The 21,814-nt window shown below is 39.3% G+C and overlaps 1 protein-coding gene across 2 annotated transcripts in view; it reads right to left on the bottom strand.

The window, feature by feature from the left end:
* Positions 1-21,531, bottom strand: part of LOC107592331 (armadillo repeat protein deleted in velo-cardio-facial syndrome homolog) — a 305,477-nt gene extending 283,946 nt beyond the window's left edge. The window contains exon 1 of one of the 2 annotated variants that reach the window (XM_016281818.1): positions 21,304-21,531. The gene's annotated coding sequence lies outside the window, so the exon portion shown is untranslated. Of the gene's footprint in view, positions 1-20,153; positions 20,283-21,303 lie in introns of those variants that run through there. The other variant, XM_016281819.1, reaches the window with a different exon arrangement.
* Positions 21,532-21,814: the final 283 nt, after the last annotated feature.

Consider the following 21,814-nt stretch of genomic DNA (forward strand, 5'->3'; position numbering starts at 1 on the left):
GAACTATATTCGTTGATGAAACGGAGCAAAATCAGGCAGTACTTGTTTATTGAACTGTTGTATTAAATCAATATCACATTTTCAAACTCCTTTAATAATTATTAAAACCTGTCACTCTCCTTATCGCGATCTGTGGGCGCACATAAAATTAAAGTGCGTGAGTGAGTTCTCAAGACTCAAAAGCACGTGCAAATGATAAACGAGGAACCTGCGGGAATGAGTAGAATTATTATTATTATTAGCCACAATCCCGCGCCGAAATTCAAGACCTGCTCTGTGTTCTCTGCTAATAACCCGACTGTGAACGGAATGATGTGAGCGGCGTTATGTTGTCAGTGAGAAGCTGCAGCCGTGGCGGGAAGGTTTGGTGTGCTGGTGTTCTGACAAATAATGCTACCTATCAGATTATGCTACCAACAAATCGTCAGAACACTGGCAGAACAACAATGCGCTACATGTTTCTTTTCCCCTGATTTTTTTTCAATAGCGACGGAAAACTTTAATCCCCCAGTAGTATTATGTATATCATACTGCACCACAGTAATATATTTCTGATAATTTCTTTAAGCTAACCCGAATTTATATTTTGAGGGGTTGCCATGAGGAACTTGTTTCTGTAGGTCTATGTAAATGATATGAAGATAGATTTACTCCAATGAAACTGTCAAATGCTCATGAAGTGACTCTTAGAGGGAGTCAGAGCAGTTCTGGAGATGTTGTTCATGTATTTATGTCCTCATGTAGTGAGATGACAGAAGCTGAAATCACCGCGAGCGTCGCACACTTTGTATGTGTAGAAAACAAAACCGTTCGTCTGAGCCATTTACATGCACAGAGACACGCAGAACATGCTGGATTCATATTTAAACAGTATTTTTGCGGCTGAATATTCACAGATACTAGTCCATATTGCGACTCTATTTAAGTGTACTGACCTACTTTTAATTCATCCAAACTTTGACAAATTCCGTGACATTCCGCGTCATACAGTAAATTCCATTTATATGACTGGATTCCGCGATTCTATCCGCGTTTTCCGCATCGTGGAAATAATAGTATTGAGGTGTTTTGCAACTGGATTGTGGATTGTGATTTATTGCAACTTAAGCAACGTCTGCTGCTGCCTTACCTTTGAGAGACAACTGATGTGTGCTCACTGAAGCAGCTCCAGTTAGCAAGAGCTTTTGGAGTGAGAGTGAATTCCGCATTGATTGGTCGGACTCCTGACTCCCAACAAATCAGATGAGCGGTGGGCGGAGACTGCTTTAGGCCACAGAGTGGTGAGTTCTGACAGGCTGCATCAGAGCCAAATAGCGCATTTCAAAATTAAGTCATTTTATCGGTGAATCGGTTTTGAAAATGACCGATACCGATAATCATAAAAATGCTTAATATCTGCGCCAATAATCGGCCAGGCCGATAATCGGTCGACCCCTAGTCGTCACCCAGGTGCTTTGTCTCCATTTCTAAGCACTGCCCCCTACATGTATATAAGCTACAATGTATCACTGCCTTAGTTAGACTTGGATGACTGCAGCAACGCGCGAGTCCTCAATAAAGAGTGACTTCTGTATGAAAGATATCCCAACGTCTCCTGGTCTCTGCTTCGACTAGGAAAAAGTTTCCTACAGTACTCAAGGAGGAGGAGAAACCAGCTATAAATAATGATAAAACTCGAAAAAATGAAAGTAAGTTTTGACTAATTATTGGCCAGATACAAATGGTACACCATTGGGAGTAGTGAAAACACTCATCTCAGCTCTGAGTGAAGATCCGTTTCAGGGAGGGCAGAGATCAGGCTTGCCGCACTGGGGCTCTGGGTCATGATCCAAGCAGACCAGATCATTAGGACATTCTTTTCCCACAGCCTTTCTTCCAACAGACACCGCATACAAACACAAAATCACAAGAAACAAACATTCTAAAGAAACAAACAGCTAGTTCAAACAGTTGCTGGTAGCCACATTCTTCAAAATATCTTCTTTTGTGTTTAACAGAAGAAACTCATACAGGTTTTTAACAATTTGAGGGTGAGCAAATTATGAAAATACAAATTTTTCATGAACCATACCTTTATCTATGAACTAAAAGATCATTCCAAACTTCACTTTTCCTGAAATATCAGCACTTGCCATGCTCCAGGTGCCTTCTCTGGCATAGCCAGGTCAACTAGCATCAGCTATTTAGTTCCTGTCCTGAGGCACACAATGCAGTATTTAACCTCCCTGGTGTCCCAGTGATTACAATTAAGCAGCTCTTATCCCTGGACATAATCAAGTCAGGGTTAATCCACACACACCATGACAACCACCGCAGGACAAGTCCCACCAGCTTGCTTGGACAGTGTCATTGTTGGAACAGGGTCAAGTAAGACAGGAAGCATCTCCTCAGCCAACTAGGATGTGGAGCGAGTGATGGGAGAAAAGGTTGGGAAATGAGAAGGGCATTGGGAAATGAATGGACATTTCCACCAGATCACATGTTCATAAATCAAGCCCTTGTCCTGGCACAGTGCGGAGCAGGGATTGGGAAAAGAGGATTAGTTGGGTGCAGCCCAAACACAGGAGTTAAAAGGTTATCCAATATAATTCATTCAAGAACGTGAGGACAGACGGATGATGACTTTGCTGTGTAAGAGCAGGACTGTGAAGCTGAGGAACTCTAGAATGACTAGAATAGAAATATGATTAGAAAATAAATTTATGACAACATCAAATGATAGTCTAATGCATTTTTAAAGAATTTGTCTGTTTTCGCTTATAGCTTAACATCAAGACACCACTGAAAGGCAATGAATTACATACACAGATTAAATGGCAGATACATTAGCATCATACCTTGTTCAGGAGAGGCAGATTTTGTGCTATCGGAGAGAAAGGTCCATGGTAAAAGACTGTGTTCAGTGGTAACAGTCAAGTGCATCATATAAAAGTGGTTTCCCATCTCACAAGTCTCAAAAATGTATTCGTATTTGTTCAGAATGACTGAACATCTTAACCTCCAGCAAATCTGTCACTGCACAGATTCAAGCTTCAGTAGGGCTGGTTATCATTCAACATTTTTCGATATCGATACCGATACCTTGACTTCGATACCGGTTCCTGAACGATACTTTTTCCGATACCAATTTTATGAAATCAATTTTAACAAGATTAAATTATCTAAAAAAAAAACTTTGGTTTTATTTTTCAGCTTGTTGATTTATACAAACTCAAAGACTCATCTCCTGAGCCACTGCACAAAGGAACAAAATGTAACCAACAAAATAAATCTTCAGTTTACACATCTGTTAGGCTACATTTACACTAGTTGGTATTCGTTTTAAAACACATAGCTCAGACAGAATCATGATTTCTATTTATTTTCCACTTATTTACTGATGAGCATTAGCAGCTTCCAGCGCTGTCTGCTTGTGTTCTCTCTTCCATGATCGCTGCTCTGACTCAGAGGTAATAACATATTTAATTTCAGCAACATTCCATGGCCAAAACACATTTTTGGGCCCCCTTCCCTATTAATATAATAGACCTAATATTACCACCCAAGCAAACAAAAATATTTCTTAATCAGTGGAAACCGATACAGTGTTTTCTATTGGAATAAGCGCTTACGTTCAGTCAATAAAAATCTAATAGTTCTTTGTTTGAGAACTGAGAAAGACCATACCATATAGTCGAGGCCACATAACCACCTCGGGAGTGCATTATTTCTCTAATAATTTTAACGGCCTGGAATCACAACCACACATCAAGACATTGTTCAGATCATTTGTTTCAAGACATTTGACATGTTTCCGTCCTGAAATCTCGTGTGGGTTGAACTAATTTTTTTACGCACCTCATCCCAAACCTTCCGTTGCAAATTCCAAAATGTCATTTTAGAGCTGATAACAGAGGCTTGAGCCATTGATATGCAGGCTTACGCAATTATTAATGCAGTCTAATGCAGTTATTAGAGAGAGGGAGAGAGAGAGATTAAGTGCGTGTGAATACCTGCGTCTATGCATCTCTCAGCAGCGTTCAGCAGCAGCATCTACTAATAGCGAATCTTTAAGTTAAACTCCTTCATGAACCTCGCTACTGAGAAATGTCATGAAGCTTTTCAGCTGCGAAACTATTTTACTATAAATATAAATTCGCGGTGCAGCGCTGACAAGAAGTTTCTGTTCGCATCTCCGCGAACTCTGCACTGTGCACGCGTCTGTGAGAGAGACTGGGAGAAAGAAAGCCTGATTTCCGTAGCCTACATAAAAAAGGCGGAAGACATAGAAATAGTTTGTCATTTTTTACCCTATTGTTTGTTATATTTATTTGCTCAATGTCTTGAGCAATGCGTAAATCCAGCCCTGTTAGACGGCAATCGGAAGTTATTACAAACACTCGATTGTGGTTTAAAGTGAGTTTTGAGTAAAAGCGGAATATAAAACGTATTTATTGTCTTATGTAGCATGACGCTACAGTTTGCATGCATGGTCACATAACACGTGCTTTCGGTCGTGTAACATTAGTATGAACGGACATCTGCATATGATCGGAACTCCACGCAGCTCCCGCACTACACTATACTGGTGGTATTACAGTACCACGAGAACTAAAGCGAGCAGACTGCTCCGTGCGCTTTCGAATCGCTCTCGCAGATGATCGATCTGCACCGCGCCGCGCCTCTAGTCGAACACTGCCGGCTAGTGCTGCAGGCTTATTGGCTCACTGACGCTGATGAGATTAACCCTTAGGTATCGAAATTTGGTACCGAACGACAAGACGTTTTTCGATACTCGATGGTATCGAAAAATTCCTTGTTTTATTGTTGTGATTATTGTTTTTATTTTATTTTATGTAAAGCACTTTGAATTACCATTGTGTATGAAATGTGCTATACAAATAAACTTGCCTTGCCTTGCCTATCGAGGCAATTCGGTCGGTGCCTAAAACGTATCGAACTAGTGCTGCAGGCTTATTGGCTCACTGACGCTGATGAGATTAACCCCTTAGGTATCTAAATTTGGTACCGAACGACAAGACGTTTTTCGATACTCGATGGTATCGAGGCAATTCATTCGGTGCCTAAAAAGTATCGAACTCAATACCCAGCCCTAAGTTTCAGTGCGTATTTTTCAATATTTTCTACTGTCTCAGCTTAATATTCAGAAACAAAGGCTGGAATACACTACATGACTTTAAAAGTCTGAACAGATTTTAAAACACTAGATATCATTCACATTAGGGCTGCACGATAAATCACATTCGATATTGAACGCGATATCGTGCAGCCCTAATTCACATACAGACTTTGTAAATAGTCAGAGGAAAAACTGACCAACATAAACTAAACAACTGAGGATCACACACTACCAGACTTTTAAATTGTTCCGGTCACAACTAACTCATGCAGAAATGTGTGCCCTGTCACTAGGAGACCCATGACAAATGAAAACAATGTGTTCTAAAATCGGCTCAAAACATGTTTCATATCCTCCGACTGGATATATTCATAGTCTGAAGTTTTAAAAAAATCTGAGTCTATGGCCATCATACACTATGCGAAATCTGTCAACTCAAAACTGCAGGCTGGCTCTGACTTTCGGCAACTAGCATCAACTAGTCCAGACTGTAAATTGGAGCAAAAATCTGGGCAAAAGTTGTGTATTCCAGCCTTAAGTAAGCCATTTGTATGTTGATTTAACAAAAAAAAAAAAAAAAAAAAAAAACAGTATTCTATTTGTGTAAATATCCTGATAATTATAGCTCAACCAAGCTGTGCACTTGGGGCAGGACTACATTAGGGTTGTGACGGTGAGGAAATTTTCCCACCGGTTAATCGACGTGTGACAACACCGGTAATACCGGTATCACCGTTGGGGTGGGGGGTAGGGATGCACCGATATGAAAATTTTGGCCGATACCGATAATTCTTTATTTTTGAAAGCCGATAACCGATAACTAGCCTGATTACAAAAAAGGTCTCATCATTAAAAGCCACATCCCAAACACTTCAACATGACATTCCCAATCATAGTTATTAATGTTGTGCACTGCTGTTTGAGCTGCGTGTGCTGAGCTAAAGATGATCACTGGTAAACTGAAGCGCTCTTTTAACTTAACCAAACGCATTCTATATGAGATAAATCAGATATACATCAAATAAACACAATATTACAATGTACAATTGCACAAAAGGCTGCAAACGAACAGCGCGCATCTGAAGTGTCTCTGAAGGAAATAATGCATTATTTATCGGCTTTAAGATATCGGCCAAATTTTCTTATCAGGCCGATACCGATAACAGAAAAAATTAGCCGATATGGGCCGATACCGATATGGTGGCCGATATATCGTGCATCCCTAGTGGGGGGTGTTAGTTAGTTTCCCTCTTTTCAAATGGCTTGTAAAAGTGCCGTGCGCATTTTACTTTCACTTTCAAATTAGCGGCAATTGAACGTTTGAGCTTTCCTTCTCCTCAGATTTCTTGGCTTTCAAATAGCTTGAAAAAGCGCTATGCGCATTTTACTTTCACTTTCAAATAAGCGGCAATTGACCATATGCACGATTACTTCCTGGTTTTAGATAAGCCAACTCAGTCATTTCCGGTTAACTGTACTGTGCCTTAAGGGAGCGCCCTTTGTTCGGTTTCTCTACATAATCCATTCATAATTTGGAGAAAAGTTTTGTTTATCTAAGAGAACCAAATGTCTACATATGTTAAATATGTTTTAACACAAATGTTAAATTTTTACGCGAGTGAATCCGTTAAATCATGGCGCGAGTCATTGCTATGATTGACAGTGGCAACAGAATGAATCATCTGACCAGCCGATGTCAAAATAGAGCTGTGCATTAAGTGATTGAGACTAAATTCAGACTAACAAAACTACAGCAGCAACAAGTCTGTGTTGGATAAAACTTAAACGATGTAGTTAAATTATTACATTTAAACATTTCAAAATATTGAATGCACTATTTAATTCTTATACTTATTTAATTTGTATTTAACTATGTAGGTATTTAAATAATTCAGCATTATAGGCTGTTGTCTGGCCTTATTTTTATTTTTTTTATGACAAGTGACTTTGTGACTTCTTGCACTTTATAGGGCCTTTCGCACCGCAGGAACCTTTTCATAGTACCAGAACTAATTGTGGAACTACCCACTTTTCGGCGTGTTTGTACCGCCGGAACTGGGAGCGATTTTAGTACCGGACTGCCTTTTTCGAGAACCAAATTAGCTCCTAGTCCGGAGCAGGGTCTAACCAGCACAACTGGTACTAAGTAGACATTGATTGGCCAAACGCATATGAAAACGCCCTCACCCGCCATGATTTAAAACGCTGTGTAAACATACTGTAAACATGTCAACTTATTTCTCAAGTATAGAGAACAGCGATAGATGGACGGACGCTGAAGTGCAGGCACTTGTAGCAAATGTAGCACTGCCAGTTGTCGTTGGAGATTCTTAGTCCTCCTTTCCGTTCTTTCAATCGCTTTACGTATACGTCGACTTTCCATGTCCATTATTGTGAAACCCGCAAGACACAACAAAACACAGCTCCGATCACAGCGTCCTCCATCCTCCTGTTGTTAACGTAGTTCTGTTTCTGTTGTTGAACGCCGCGCACAAATGACGTCGCTGTCGACCAGCTTACGTCCCTTCTTAGTACACACTGTCAGTGTGAATGCAACCCTTTAAATAGGACTGGGAAATAGTTTGCGCAAAATCGTCCCAGTACTTTAGTACCATACATTTAGTTCTGGAACTAAAGCGGTGCGAAAGGGCCTTATATTCAGTGCGATAAAGTACTAAAATTAGTTGTAATATTTTATTATAAATCAAAAAGCAAGGCATGAAAAAAAACAGGGAGTTGAAATGGCAGCTGCAGCCAATTAGCCCAAAGGCAAAGTGATTAGGCTATATTTCGTTTCGTTTTTTATTAAGTTAATTTAGGAAAACGTTTGGAGCCTTTTTTGTTCGTTAAATAAGTTTTTGTTTTTTAAAGTAATGACCAAGCGGCAGACAGTGAGCTGATCATAGCCTATTATAGGTCATATACCATAGCATGTTTGATCAGTTTAGCCTTCTCAAATCATCACGACTTGCCTAAAATAAAATCAATAGATATAAAACAGTTCAAATAACAATGTTTAAACGTTAAACCTAGATAAATGTGCCCTGTTAGACGCATATCCAATAGTTTGTGCGGAGAGTGGAAGCTAAAGCGTGCTTTGAAGGACATGAAGTCGCCAGCGAGATCACTTGCATTTTTTTCAGTGGAAACAACTTTAAATAGCCTGTGTGTCATTTTTGCTCATAAAGAGTAATACATGATTCGGAACTGCAAAGTGTCTACTTTTTTGTGTGCACTCACAATATCAACAAAACATTGTGCTTTTATATTGCCGTTTCAGTCTTGAAAAGGAGCGCTTCACAAAAATGAACCGAAACTCAGCGAATACACGCCTCACAGACATGATAAATATACCTTTAGAAAGTTTTAAATTACTACTTATCGAAACTTTTGCCGGTGCTTTGCAGCAAGCTTAAGCCTATTGCGTGCATTTGAACGCAGAACTCTTCAGCTGCGCTGACGGCACGCTCGCTGCTGCGGGACACCAAACACCGTCGAGCAGCTCTTGACAGCACGGTCTCGTGTTGTTTCAACCAGTGCAGCAATTTTTTTCATCACTAATTGATGGATGTCTAAGATATTAAAATAAGGAGAAGCCTAAAACATGAATGAAAAGTGAACCTTTAATAAAGTGAATTTTACTGATGAGAAATAATAAAGGCTTTAAAATTTTATAAGATTTAAAAAATTTATTCATGGCTATGAAGGTAAGATATTGATTATCGAGAATACAATTACGATGTCATTTAGGAGATTAGACTAACTGCCTAAACAGTTACGATAGTGTTTATTTGTCAGCATTTAAATGTACAGTTACGTGTCTGGGTAGCCTACTTTTCTGGGATTACCAGACTCTGCATATAAATTTATATGTTCTTTAATAACATAAAACAGTATGTTAATTCCGCTATCATTATTTATGGTGTTGCAATTATTTAGTTTCTCAGTTTCTGATAAAACTGAGGCAGGAGAGGTTTCTGTGAGAGTCTCTAGCACATATATAAAAATGAGCTTAACCTGACAGTGTTTCCCCTAGGTTTACGTTTTTTTTGTTTTTTCTTCTGGACTCCTTTTTAATATTTAAGTTACATTTTACTAATCAAAAAGCATGTCTAATTAATTAAAATCATGAAACTTAAACAATTTAACATCAAATTATTAAAAGTTTAACAAATAATACGTTTAGGGCCCTATGAAATGTTTTATTTGTCCAACCTTATGTTTTATTGTAACCAAATTCTGTTTTAGCATGTCTAATTTGAAAGCATAAAACAAGCTTAATTTATTCTTACAATAGCCTTATGATTTTTTTGCTCAGAAATTCTGTGTTGTGTATTAAAATTTTGTTTTAAGGCATGCACCGGAAGCGTCACGAGCGTTCCAGTACGAGTACTACACAAAACCGTGCGTCTGCGCCATTCATTAAAACAGAGACACGAAGAATTCATATTTAAATATGAATCGTTTTGCGGCTTAATATTTACAAATACTAGTGGGAGTGGGCTCACTTGTGTGTGTGTGTGTGTGTGTGTGAGCGCGCGCGCATCGGGCGGAACTCCGCTCGATAAAGAGCGCGACCATAACGTAGAGACTGAAATGACATGCCGTCGTGTAAATAAGATAAATAACATAAATAACATAAGGCTATTTAGTTTGCTTAATGAAAGAACAAGGTATAGACATGTTCTATAAGAAAGGTCACTTTAAATGACTTCTGTTGTGATCTGGCGCTATAGAGAAAATATAATTAAATAAAATTAACTTGACCTTCAAGGGGGGCGGGGGGTGCCGCCCCCTAAAATAATGGCAGGGGAAACACTGCCGGAAGATTATGAGCTGGCTTATCTTTATCCGGAAGTTTTAAATAGCGCTCCGTGCATATGGTCAATTCGGCAGTTGATTCAATTCAAGCAACAACAACGTCAAACTCAGAACTTTTAACAAAACGAATAAAAATACACCATATATGCCTCATAAAATAACAAAATTACTTAGGCCACACAAAGTTTAAATAGGTATATAAAACTGAAAATCAGCAAACACTGTGGAACCAAATAAATAAGAAACATAGAAAGTTTATTAGCAAAACGAATAAGAAAGCTTGGAGGCACGGCATATACACCTTGATGTAAAATAAAATAAATAAAATTCACAAAGTTTAAATAAAGTAATCAGCAAACACTGTGAAACCAAATAAATAAGAAACGAATGTTTAAAAAAAACTTCCAGTCAATAAGCTTTTCAAAATCTAAAATATTGCCAAACAGGCGCCTTTGCATTTCTGTTCTAAACAGTCTTCTGCCATCGTCTTGTCTTTCTCACCTCACTCTTGTCAGTCCTGCTCCGTGGTGCACTGTCGTTCGTGCACGGTTCGGCACGCTGCATTGAGCATTTAGTTTTTAAAAGTGTCTGTCCTCTAACTGAACTAGGCTAAATGATTTTTGTTACTATAAAAAAATCTAAACGACGGTGGGGGGCGGTGACATTTTAGGCAAATGACATAACCGGTGCTGCGGCTTAACACCAGTATAACCGAAAACACCGTCTATCGCAGCAAGCCTAGACTACATGTTTGCCTGACCAATTCAAGATGGGGGAGAGTTGGGAAAACTGACAACATTATTTTTGGAGATGCTTGTTGCATAAAAATGAAATGCTTAATCTTTAAACTTCATCTTAAAATATTCTAAATAACCGCATCTCTGCTTGACACATTGTCTCGCATAGCCAGACCTTCAGGTTGACGGCTGAAGGTCTGGAATCCATGGCAGCTTTCATTGGCCAAGGCCCGCCGATAAGGCAGTTTGACCGACATGTCAAACAACCAATCACAGTTTGTTTCGTTTCAGCGCCACGTTTCAGGGCGTGGAAATGTCGCCACAATAACAGACCGGTGTGTAAAACTCTCAGACGCATTTTAAAGATTCTGTGCCACGAACTATTTCACATACTTTTGAAAATCCAGCGTTTAGTTGATCCTGATAAGCGCTCATCATCACAGTTGTAAACACAATGGCTTTCTTCTTTCGTGAGGGGGTTTGGCATCACGGCATCTTTGTTTCCAGGTGGATCGTTATAGAATGCGACACACACGTCTCCTGGAAATCCTGTATAATTCAACCAATCCGATGACAACTTCGAAACTCCTGAAGTGTTTCCACTTTTGTGTGCCATATGCATCAGACATTTAGCCAACGTTCCGTGGGCGTGACGTCTGAGGCTGAGACTACTCGACGGAAAACAGATAGAAAACTCGATAGGAAACAGTACTGTGACGAGTGGGGGCGGGGCCGAGAGCCGTGGGAACGGAGCGAGGCCGGTGGAGTAATTGATAATGAGCAACACCTGCACCACTCACCGGTCTCGAGTCCCACGGAGGAGCTCCGGAAGGATAAAAGGAGTTACGACAGTTAAAGACGAGAGAGGACCAGGCCTGGACTTTATTTTGTGTTTTGTGTGCGGCAGTCGTCCGCAAGGGGCTGCCGCTTTACTTTGATTTTGTGTTTGTTTATTTTATTAAAGTCTTTAAATGTGACTACGAACTTCGTTACTTCGTTACACCGGGAGTAAGGAGGGACATGCTGTCAGAGAGCCCTTGCTGCTGAGGTGGATCGCGGTGCTGAGGAGATCGGCAGGAACAAGCGGAGAGACCGCCGGTGGCTGCCCGAGGCAGTGGTGCTGGAACGATGGAAGACGAGGTGGGACGGAGAGCTCACTGCCGCGCTCCTGGGTCGAGGAGGGGTGGCTGCCGTCCGAGAGGGAGCGGAGGAGTCGGCCCCGTTTGCCAGGAGGCCGGAGCCTGCTACCGTCCGCCATGATTGGGGAGGAGCAGGGAATGGGGGACTCACTGCCGGCTGCCCTCAACAGGAGGAGCCATCGCCATCTGTCAGGAGGCGGAGGAGCGGTGGGCCGTCCACCAAAGATGTCCAGTACCATCGCATGGCACCGAGAGTGAGAGCCTCTCAGCCGGTTGAGGACCAAGCAACAGTGTGTCCAGGAGCCGGACCTATAATTTTTCTTTTTTTCTTTTCCTCTCCCCTCTCTTGTATCTGTCTGTCCTCATCCTTCCATCTCCTTTTCTTTCGCCTCGTCTGTCTGTCCTTACCCCCAGGTACGCTGTGATCGGCTCCCCCGGAGGGGGGAGTGGGGGAGTAGAGCGCAGTCTCGGGAGTACCCCCTGGCCTGCGAGGGGCGATGGGGTATGTGACGAGTGGGGGCGGGGCCGAGAGCCGTGGGAACGGAGCGAGGCCGGTGGAGTAATTGATAATGAGCGACACCTGCACCACTCACTGGTCTCGAGTCCCACGGAGGAGCTCCGGAAGGATAAAAGGAGGAGAATGACAGTGAAAGACGAGAGAGGACCAGGCCTAGGGATGGGTACCGAAACCCGGTATTTAATCAGTCACGGGGCTAAATTATGAAAGACCGGAGTATCGATAAGCTCTGACGTTAACGGTTCTGCTATCGGTACTGGAGAAAACACACATATATTTATTATTGCTATATATACACATTATCTTGCAAATTCTCTCTCACCAGCTGTTTTTCAAACATTTGTCTATAATGCATTTTTGCTATTCGCAATTCAGAAGCAAGATCGCGCTCACGCGGAGGAGCTTCAGCATGCGCAACATGAAAGCCCTGTTTAATTATGATAGAAGAGAGAACTAAACATTCAAACTTCTGCTTACACTTTAGGCCTGTGGCGGTTTTATTAAGCTAATATAATTTTTTTTATTTCCATTTTGGCTTCTAAGGATTATACAAAAGAAGACATGAGGTAAAGCTATTAAAAACTAGCTGCGCTTCGTATTGCGTAACTTCTTTCCCTCCACAGCGGTGCGCATTCGTTCCTCCCTAAAACCCAAACTTAACATCAGAATCAGCTCAGTCGGTGATTGTTGTAAAATGCCGTTTTTACTGTTGCTAAATTATTTAATTTATTATCAATAATTATTGAATTATTGATCCCTGGCCGATTGATCGGTGCATCTCTACTTTTATATGATTTATGAATTAATAATAGATTAATGATATTTAGGACAATAAATCATCAAGTTTTTGCTCTGAAATGCCACCAAAAAGGCTATTTAGCAGGAAGGATTATTCAGAGCAGGTGCCACAAACTGTGCCAAGGAGAGTCAGTATCGCTCAGTCGTGGATTTTTGCAGCATACCAAACGGCCTGGGAGAGACGGGACAGGCAGCGCTATCAAGCAGGTGTGTGGTCATAAAGAGTCATTCACTCTCACACGGAAACCTCTCACTGTCCTTTATTTTCATCCTATGGCCATTTCATTATAATGTGGTCAAACAAATCGACAAAAAAAACTATTCACCATTATCATGCTGGATCATGATGTACTTATGACAATGAGGTCACTGTTTGGTATGACTAATGCCACAGCTATGATTTGCTTACATTTTGGTACACTTTCCACAGCTGTTTGGAAACATTAACGGCTACAAATCCTGAGCACAGTTTAAAATGATTGCAAACCAACACTTTTAATTGGCTTTGTTCATGCAGGTTGAACATTTTAAAATATTTTCAATCAATAAAAAAATAAAATAAAAATCAGATCAACAAAAGCTGGAAAAACCATCAACCAAACTACATTCATCTACCTTATGAAATCCAATTAAAACCTTTTTTTTTTGTTGCAACATCTCAGTCTAAACGGCCAAATCAGATTTCAATCTTAAAGTATGCAATATTGTCCAGGGCTGTTCGAACACTCATTTTTACTATGTACTGAATAGTGAATGAGTGAACGAGTCAGCGGTTTTAGACAAAATATACACATGAGTGCGTAAAATGTCTCTGTCACTTGTGTTCTCTCAAGCGTCTTGTGAGTTCAGCACTGTGGCGAGATGTCATGATAGACATGAGCAGTTTTCTGTCATTCCTTTGCATGCTGACAGCTATTCTCTTGGCATTGCGCTGATACTTACAGCATTACTATAGCAACCAATGCAGACACACCAGATATTAACTACACTGTCTGAACAAAAGGATCAGATCACATGTAAAATTAAAGTGCGGACCATTAGACCTAAAGATCGGATTTGTGAATAGTGTGAACAAAGCCTTAGTGTATGTGTACAAAACAGAATGAAATTCAGTAAGAGAAAAGCTTTTATAATGAAGAAGACACTTCATTAACATATGAAATGAGTCCCAGGCAGGAGGGACTGCAGAACTTCCACAGAAACAAATTCCACAGAACTGGGAAAAAAAAACTATAGGGGACTAATAGTCAAGGCCAAGACAAAGATAGAAAGAGAGGCGAGATAAAAAGAAAAGCTTTAGAGACTACCCATCAAAGTAAAGCTCAAACTTTAAAACTTTCACAAAGTTTTCCATATTCTAAAAGATATGAAAAGTTTATCAAAAAGTCACTTTATGAAGAGTTCCTTCACACAGTTCCTCTTATTAGGCACCTCAAAAGGCAACTGACCACCCAGGCAAAATTAAATATAGATTTAATTAACAATTCATTTGTTTAACAGAAAATAATTTGGAAGAGCAAAGTCATAATACACACTGAGCAGAGGAGATCAGTACAAGTTCACTTAAGAAAATGTTTATTAATATTTAATAAAATTAATATACATTTATTATTTATAAATATAAATACCATACTTTGATTTAGAAAAAAGTTTTTACATTACACATTACACTGAATTACTATTCATCTGAAATCCTGAATTAAAATGTATCACTGATTCCAGAAAATAATTATGGTGCACAACCTTTTCAACACTGACAATAAATAACAATTTATACCAATGAAAAACTGCTTAGAAACCAAAACTGAGGTGACCGTGGTATGAATTAAGCTGAATAAACATGCCAGACTCTGAACTCTTTATCACTGTTTATTTCAGGCAAATATTGTGTCTTTAGGTGGTCTGAAATTACTGATAGTTAAAATTCTCTATACCTATTTCCAATAAAGCCATAATGTATTGTATACTTGATCACCAAAAACTTTATGCTGCCCTTCGGATAGTGAATATACAATTACAATATACAATCCCTATGATTTGAAATCTCACTTAAAATGGACGAATACCATGTTAAGTCCCCTTTGCAGGGAGCTACCAGCCAAATGGAAACACACCCCAAGGCTAATCCTCTGTCTTCGAGCTCTTTTTGCAAACTCAAGCTCAGCTCTCATTCATCTGACTGAAGCAACATTACAATGTGATGAACTGCAAAATGCTGAAGAGCAATAAAAACAAATAGGGACGCACCGATACCACTTTTTCCAGTACTCACCCGATACCGATACTTTTATTTTTGGTACTTGCCGATACAGAGTACTGATACCGATATTTTTATTGCATTTGTACATTTTTTAAATATTGGGTACAGAAACCAAAAGAATATGTATAATGTAGGGCTGGGTATCGATTCAGGTGTCCCGATTCGATTTCGATTTTTTTGATTACATTCAGTGAATATAGTTTTAATACAAATGCTATTGATATTTCAAAAAAACAATGAACAGTAAACATCAGTTTACAAATGGTGAATAAAAAGAAATTAAGAACCACATGCCTGTATTTTAAACCTATTCTTTTTTTTGTATAGGGTCCTTTTTTGAACAATAATAGGGCCCTATAAAATGTTCTTAATTTTATATAAAACATTCATAAAACATTCATTTAATTCATCCTAATCAAATGAAAATTAAACCCTTTTATTTTTTGGCAAACAAAGTGCTGCAAAATAGAGGTTTACTGTTAACATTTTTAAAAATGTATCTTTTTCAATTTAAATCCTTTTTAAATTTATTAGCAGTAGTAGCATTGAGTCTTAAGACTGCTAAATAGTAATATATTCTGACAGTAGAATGTTAAACTAAACTTTCATTTTGACGGGTTGCCGTGAAGAACTTCCAGCTGCTGTGTATGTGATATGACGCTAGATTTCTCAAATGAAATGGCAAATGCTAATGAAGTGACTCTCAGAGCAGCTGGAGATGACATTGGTGTTCATATCATCATATAGTGAGACGGCAGAAGCTGAAAACACCGCGAGCATCATCCACGCATTAGTATGCGTGTAGTAAACAAAAAAGTGCACCATTCATTCATTGCGAAAATCATGGCGCCTTATGCGTGATATCAAATGCTTCCGTAGATTTATAGTATTACTATAGCATTTCACCTGAGCATTGCGAATTGCGCGTATGGCCATGATAAGTGCTGAATGAACGACAGGATTTCTGCTGTAACATGGTAAATAAGGGTGACATCTAGTGGAGAAGACTAATGATAAGATTCACGTTAATCAGATCTTGTTTTAAATGTGTGCTGAAATAAATACTGGAAAAGATCGATATCGAGAATCGATATCGAATCGACATCATTTAAAAAAACAATTAATCGGAAAATCAAATTTTTTTTGCCCAGCCCTAGTATAATGTTAGTTGGTTAACTTAATTTATCAAATAGATACAGTCAAACCAAAATGTATTCAGACACCTTCAACATTTCTCACATTATCACAGTTTATTCACTATAGTTTAGAACATGGTAATAAAATGACAAAAACTCAGAGTTAAACTGTGTCAGAACAAATTCAGCTTGATAATGTTAGATAACTTTGACAGAAAGGTATGTAATGGATTACAATCAGAAATCAACCAAAAATTATTCAGACAGCTGTTAGTATGACAGTATTTACACAACTATCAATACTTATGCCGAGTTCACAAGACCAAGATACAGGGCAGAGGGAAGTTCGGGGAGGTGTTATAGACCAGAATATCAGTATTTTAATAGATATATGAACAATTATATCATACAGAAACAAGCACAAACATTTACTTGACCAGCCACAACATCAGCATAACATTTACTGCAAAATTATTTACCTCCAACTCTCTTTGCAGAACACCCAATCCCTGTTCCCTGCATCTCCCTCCTGCATAATCCGTTTTTCTTTTTCTCCTTGTAGCTGGAAATCAGCTCACAGGCAATTTGCGGGCCATATATATATACACATTTTTAATAATTACAGTCTTGCTCGCGATAACTCCGGTCTGACGCATGCGGGATCTTGCGTTATTTCCTTATCACTTCTCACGTGTGTTTTGTTGTGAAACGTAGTTTGCAGACCAGACAGAGCTGTCTGTGATTCTTCCTATTGTGAAGTCATGCAGTGTGAAACCCCCTGTCGCTGATCCATCATGCAATGTGAACACAGCAGCAATTGAATGCTACCCCAGATAGTCACGCAGTGTGAAAACAACGGCGATCCAATGAGTTTGAAAATCGTGCAATGTGAACTCGGCATTAGTCGGGCAGCCCTTAGAATTAATGACAGCCTGTAGTCACCTGGGCATGCTGTCACCCAGCTTCATGCATTCCCAGACTCGGTCTGAATAATTTTTGGTCCCAAATTTGTATCAGTTTAACTGGTAGTCCACTGTATGAAGAATTTTTGGGTATAATTTGTCACATTTTACTTTATTTTGTGTTTTTTGAAAACCAACGTCACTGCACCCGTTTACCAATAAATATTGGAGCACTTCATGCTTTCTTCTGCTGACCAGCTTTTTGAAGTTGCTGATTTAATTTTCCAGCAGGATTTGGCACCTGCCCACACTGCCAAAAGCACCAAAAGTTGGTTAAATGACCATGGTGTTGCTGTGCTTGACTGGCCAGCAAACTCACCAGACCTGAACCCCATAGAGAATCTATGGGGTATTGTCAAGAGGAAAATGAGAAACAAGAGACCAAAAAATGCAGATGAGCTGAAGGCCACTGTCAAAGAAACCTGGGCTTCCATACAACCTCAGCAGTGCCACAAACTGATCACCTCCATGCCACGCCGAATTGAGGCAGTAATTAAAGCAACCTACCAAGTATTGAGTACATGTACAGTAAATGAACATACTTTCCAGAAGGCCAACAATTCACTAAAAATGTTTTTTTTATTGGTCTTATGAAGTATTCTAATTTGTTGAGATAGTGAATTGGTGGGTTTTTGTTAAATGTGAGCCAAAATCATCACAATTAAAAGAACCAAAGACTTAAACTACTTCAGTCTGTGTGCATTGAATTTATTTAATACACGAGTTTCACAATTTGAGTTGAATTACTGAAATAAATGAACTTTTCCATGACATTCTAATTTATTGAGATGCACCTGTATGTACATCATCTTTAATTTAATAGCATTAGAGCTGCTCCATTGCAGCGGCTTAGTACTTTACAGCGCTTTTGCTGTAATAATGCAGGGAACCACTCGTTAAAAATCTCCTAACTGTGATATTTTCAGAAAGAGAAGTCACTTAGATTCGAAGATTTTTTCATCTGAAACGTGCTGCGAGTTTTAACACTAAAGCAAGCAAAACACGTGCAACGCATGCAAGTATTTGTACTGGCGCAGAATGAGAGGAACAAGTAGCACAGCCTAGCGCATTTCACACAGGCTGTTCGCCAGAAAGTCGTGTATGCCTACGGTTGAAAATAAATTATGTTTATAGTGAATGGTCTTATTTTTACGATTTAGTTTTAATCCAAATGATGCGTGTGCTCAGTGACTGAACATCGAAGATCGCACAACAGAAGTGTGTGTAACTTGTGCATTGTTTTACTTACTTGTTTTTGACGTATCTGACCGAACTACAAACTTTCCAGTGATGTCTGTGAGAAAGGTATATTTACTCGACAAGCTCGCGCATGTGCGCCGCCGCACGCTCAATCCACTCCGCATGCTTTGCTCATCAGCTCACGCTCATCAGCTATACAGGCGTTAATACTGAATGCTTAACATTATATTCATTGCATACATATACTTTGTAGACATCCTTAATCTCTAATAACGCCATTCTGCTGTCTGTTGTTGGTGTTTCTTTGTCTGAATATGGCACTTTTCACATGCTGTGTGGTATCGGCGTTTGGTATCGGGGCATTTTAACGAGTACAGGAGCTCAGTATCGGGCCCGATGTGCATCCCTAAAAACAAATGCATATAGTATGCTCCCCACCTGCCTGCTTTGCAACACTGTTTTGTTGTTTTATGAATGAATCTATATAAAGGCACCAAAGTCTCCTCCTGATTAAAGAGGCATCCATCCTTGAATCAGATTAAAACAAAGTTTTCAAAAACATGTACAACTTATTTAAATTATAAAATGGAACAAAGGGTAGCTCTTTGCATAGAGCTGAAATTCTCCCGATGAGCAAAGCTACTCAATGTGTCATGAATGACAGGGCTGCCTAATTTAACAAGCTCCCCATCTCAGCTGGGGTAAGAGAGTTTTAAAGAACAGAGAAACTTAAATATATCAGAGAATTATGTTAACATGTCATCAATAGGACACGGAGCCTTGCCAATGAAATATTACAGCTAGTAAATAAGATTCACATGCACACTTTAAAGTCAAAGATGAGTATTAATTAGCCAACATGCAAAAGATGGTTGCGCAGTTATACATCAGGCCTAACTAAAGGGTGAAGGGACATGATGCATGCTCACCTCACGGCTTATTAAGTTAAAGTATCTCTTTAGACAGAAACTTATCCCAAAAAAGTATAACCTAATAATTGCTAATGACCATTATTAATATGAATTTATAAGATGCTGCAAATGCACATCACACTAAATAACATCTCACCCCAGCCAGGTATGTTTTCATACTGTCATTTAGCTTTCACACTGCACTTAACCACTTTAAAAAGGAACGATACCGTTGGAATCACTTCCAGAGCGATTTTTTTTTGCTGATGAACGATTAATAAAACACTGAAAGCCAATCCAACGACGTTAGCGCGCTTTTATTATATACATTAACTGTTACGTATTACAAACAACAATTTCTGGAATACTTATTTTTATAATTATTGTATCGTTCTTGGTGTGAAAAGGCTGTAACACAGGGGTATGAATCGAATACCATGAGTATGTTTAGCATCGAATTGCCGTGTAAAGAGTAGCCTGTACAGTGCGAAATACACCGGGTTACAGTGAGTTTTTAACAAGTCCATCTAATCATAAACTAAACAGCGCTTACCTCATTAAAGATTTATGCGTTCTGTAGTCTGTACAGTTGCTTCCAAATGCTGTCTAGATTTCACATTTTTACCAAACGCACGTTACCAAAACCAGTGGCGTGCACGTCGTGCGTGAACTTCGCACAACTTTTTCGTCCAATCAGCGTGACTGACGTCATGAATATGCAAATAAGAACGTTCTCCCACTGTTCACAGATGTCCAGTACAGTGTGAATTTTTGAAACATGGCTACCCATGATTAATTACTAATACAGGTTGAAGTGTGAACCACGTGAAAACCCCATGGTTACGTTTATTTGGGGTTAAGAATGCCCCTGGGTAACAATGTCACGTAAATGTAAAAACGACATCTGATGAACTCCAGCGAGCAACACATCTTTTAAATCGCTACAGTAATGTAGACCTGCTGTGGTTCAGTCAGTGGATGTACCGAAACCTACATTTTCAATCAAACAGGATGCTCCCCAAAGAAAACACTTGCCCAGACAAGTCCCAATAAACATTCAAATAAAAAGCAGTTATAAAAGATCGTGACTAATCTACTTGATGCATAAAATATAACAAGACCAACTCTGCCAGTAGCATAGTATCTTTGCCATAACTGAAATCACACCATATGCATTAACACCAAGATGCCCCTTTCTGACAGATGCCGAAGCCAGTTCTCATGAGTAACCAAATCATTATTCCAAATAACCCCCTTAATTTGCTGTTCTGGGTGTAAGAACACTGACAGACGCTTCCTTCTGCATCATAATCACAATTAAAATGTTCACGGTCAAATGAATTAAAGGGCTGCATTTTACTAGCAGCTCTTTGTGCGCGTGTTACTATCAAGCATGAAGCGCTGCCTCAAAACAACGTAGATATCAACTGTAGACAAGTGATACATTTTCAAATGCTTGAAAGCAAAGGCTCATGATGAGATATCTACAGACGCACTAAAGCAAAATGTATCTGCTGTAACTACGGCCAAGCAACTGCTCTCAACTGAAGACAGTAAATACGCGAATCGCTCGATCAGTTGAGACACGCGAGAAAGCGAATGCAGTAGTACACATGTAGCCTTTTGGGGTTGTATTTCTAAATGTCGAGTTTAAATGATCGTAGATAAAGGATATAGCGGCGAAGAAGAATGAGTAATCTTACCTGTCTTCTTTCTGTGAGTGAGTTGAAGGGACAGCAGCAGCAGCAGCAGGGCACTCGTTCACTCGTTCAACCTCAACAGTATCAGCAGATGATTCCACGATTAGCTTCATGCATCTCTGCGAGAAAACTCACTGCTTACTTTTTCAAATCAGCCGTGTGATTATTCAAAGGAAATGCCTGAGCTTAAATGTAAATGAGGGACTTGTAAAATGCTACGATGCTTTCCATGTAGACAACATAAACCCTCTCAGTGTCATTGAATTTTTCCGAGGCTGGCTTGCACACTACTAACGTTACAAGTGCACTGATTAGCCTACAGCGCTGTATCTCTCTGGTGCAACACTCTACAGATATATTGCAAGTTTGCAACGTTTTTAAATAGACAAGTCCATGTAGCCTATATTGAACAGAATAAACCCTGCAAAATAAATATAATTAAATAAATGAATAAACTGAAAAATAATCAAATGTGCATATGTTTATTTATATTTATATTACTTCACTAATTATT

Source organism: Sinocyclocheilus grahami, unplaced genomic scaffold (genome assembly GCF_001515645.1).
Source record: "Sinocyclocheilus grahami isolate Dianchi unplaced genomic scaffold, SAMN03320097.WGS_v1.1 scaffold152.1, whole genome shotgun sequence".
Taxonomy (NCBI): domain Eukaryota; kingdom Metazoa; phylum Chordata; class Actinopteri; order Cypriniformes; family Cyprinidae; genus Sinocyclocheilus; species Sinocyclocheilus grahami.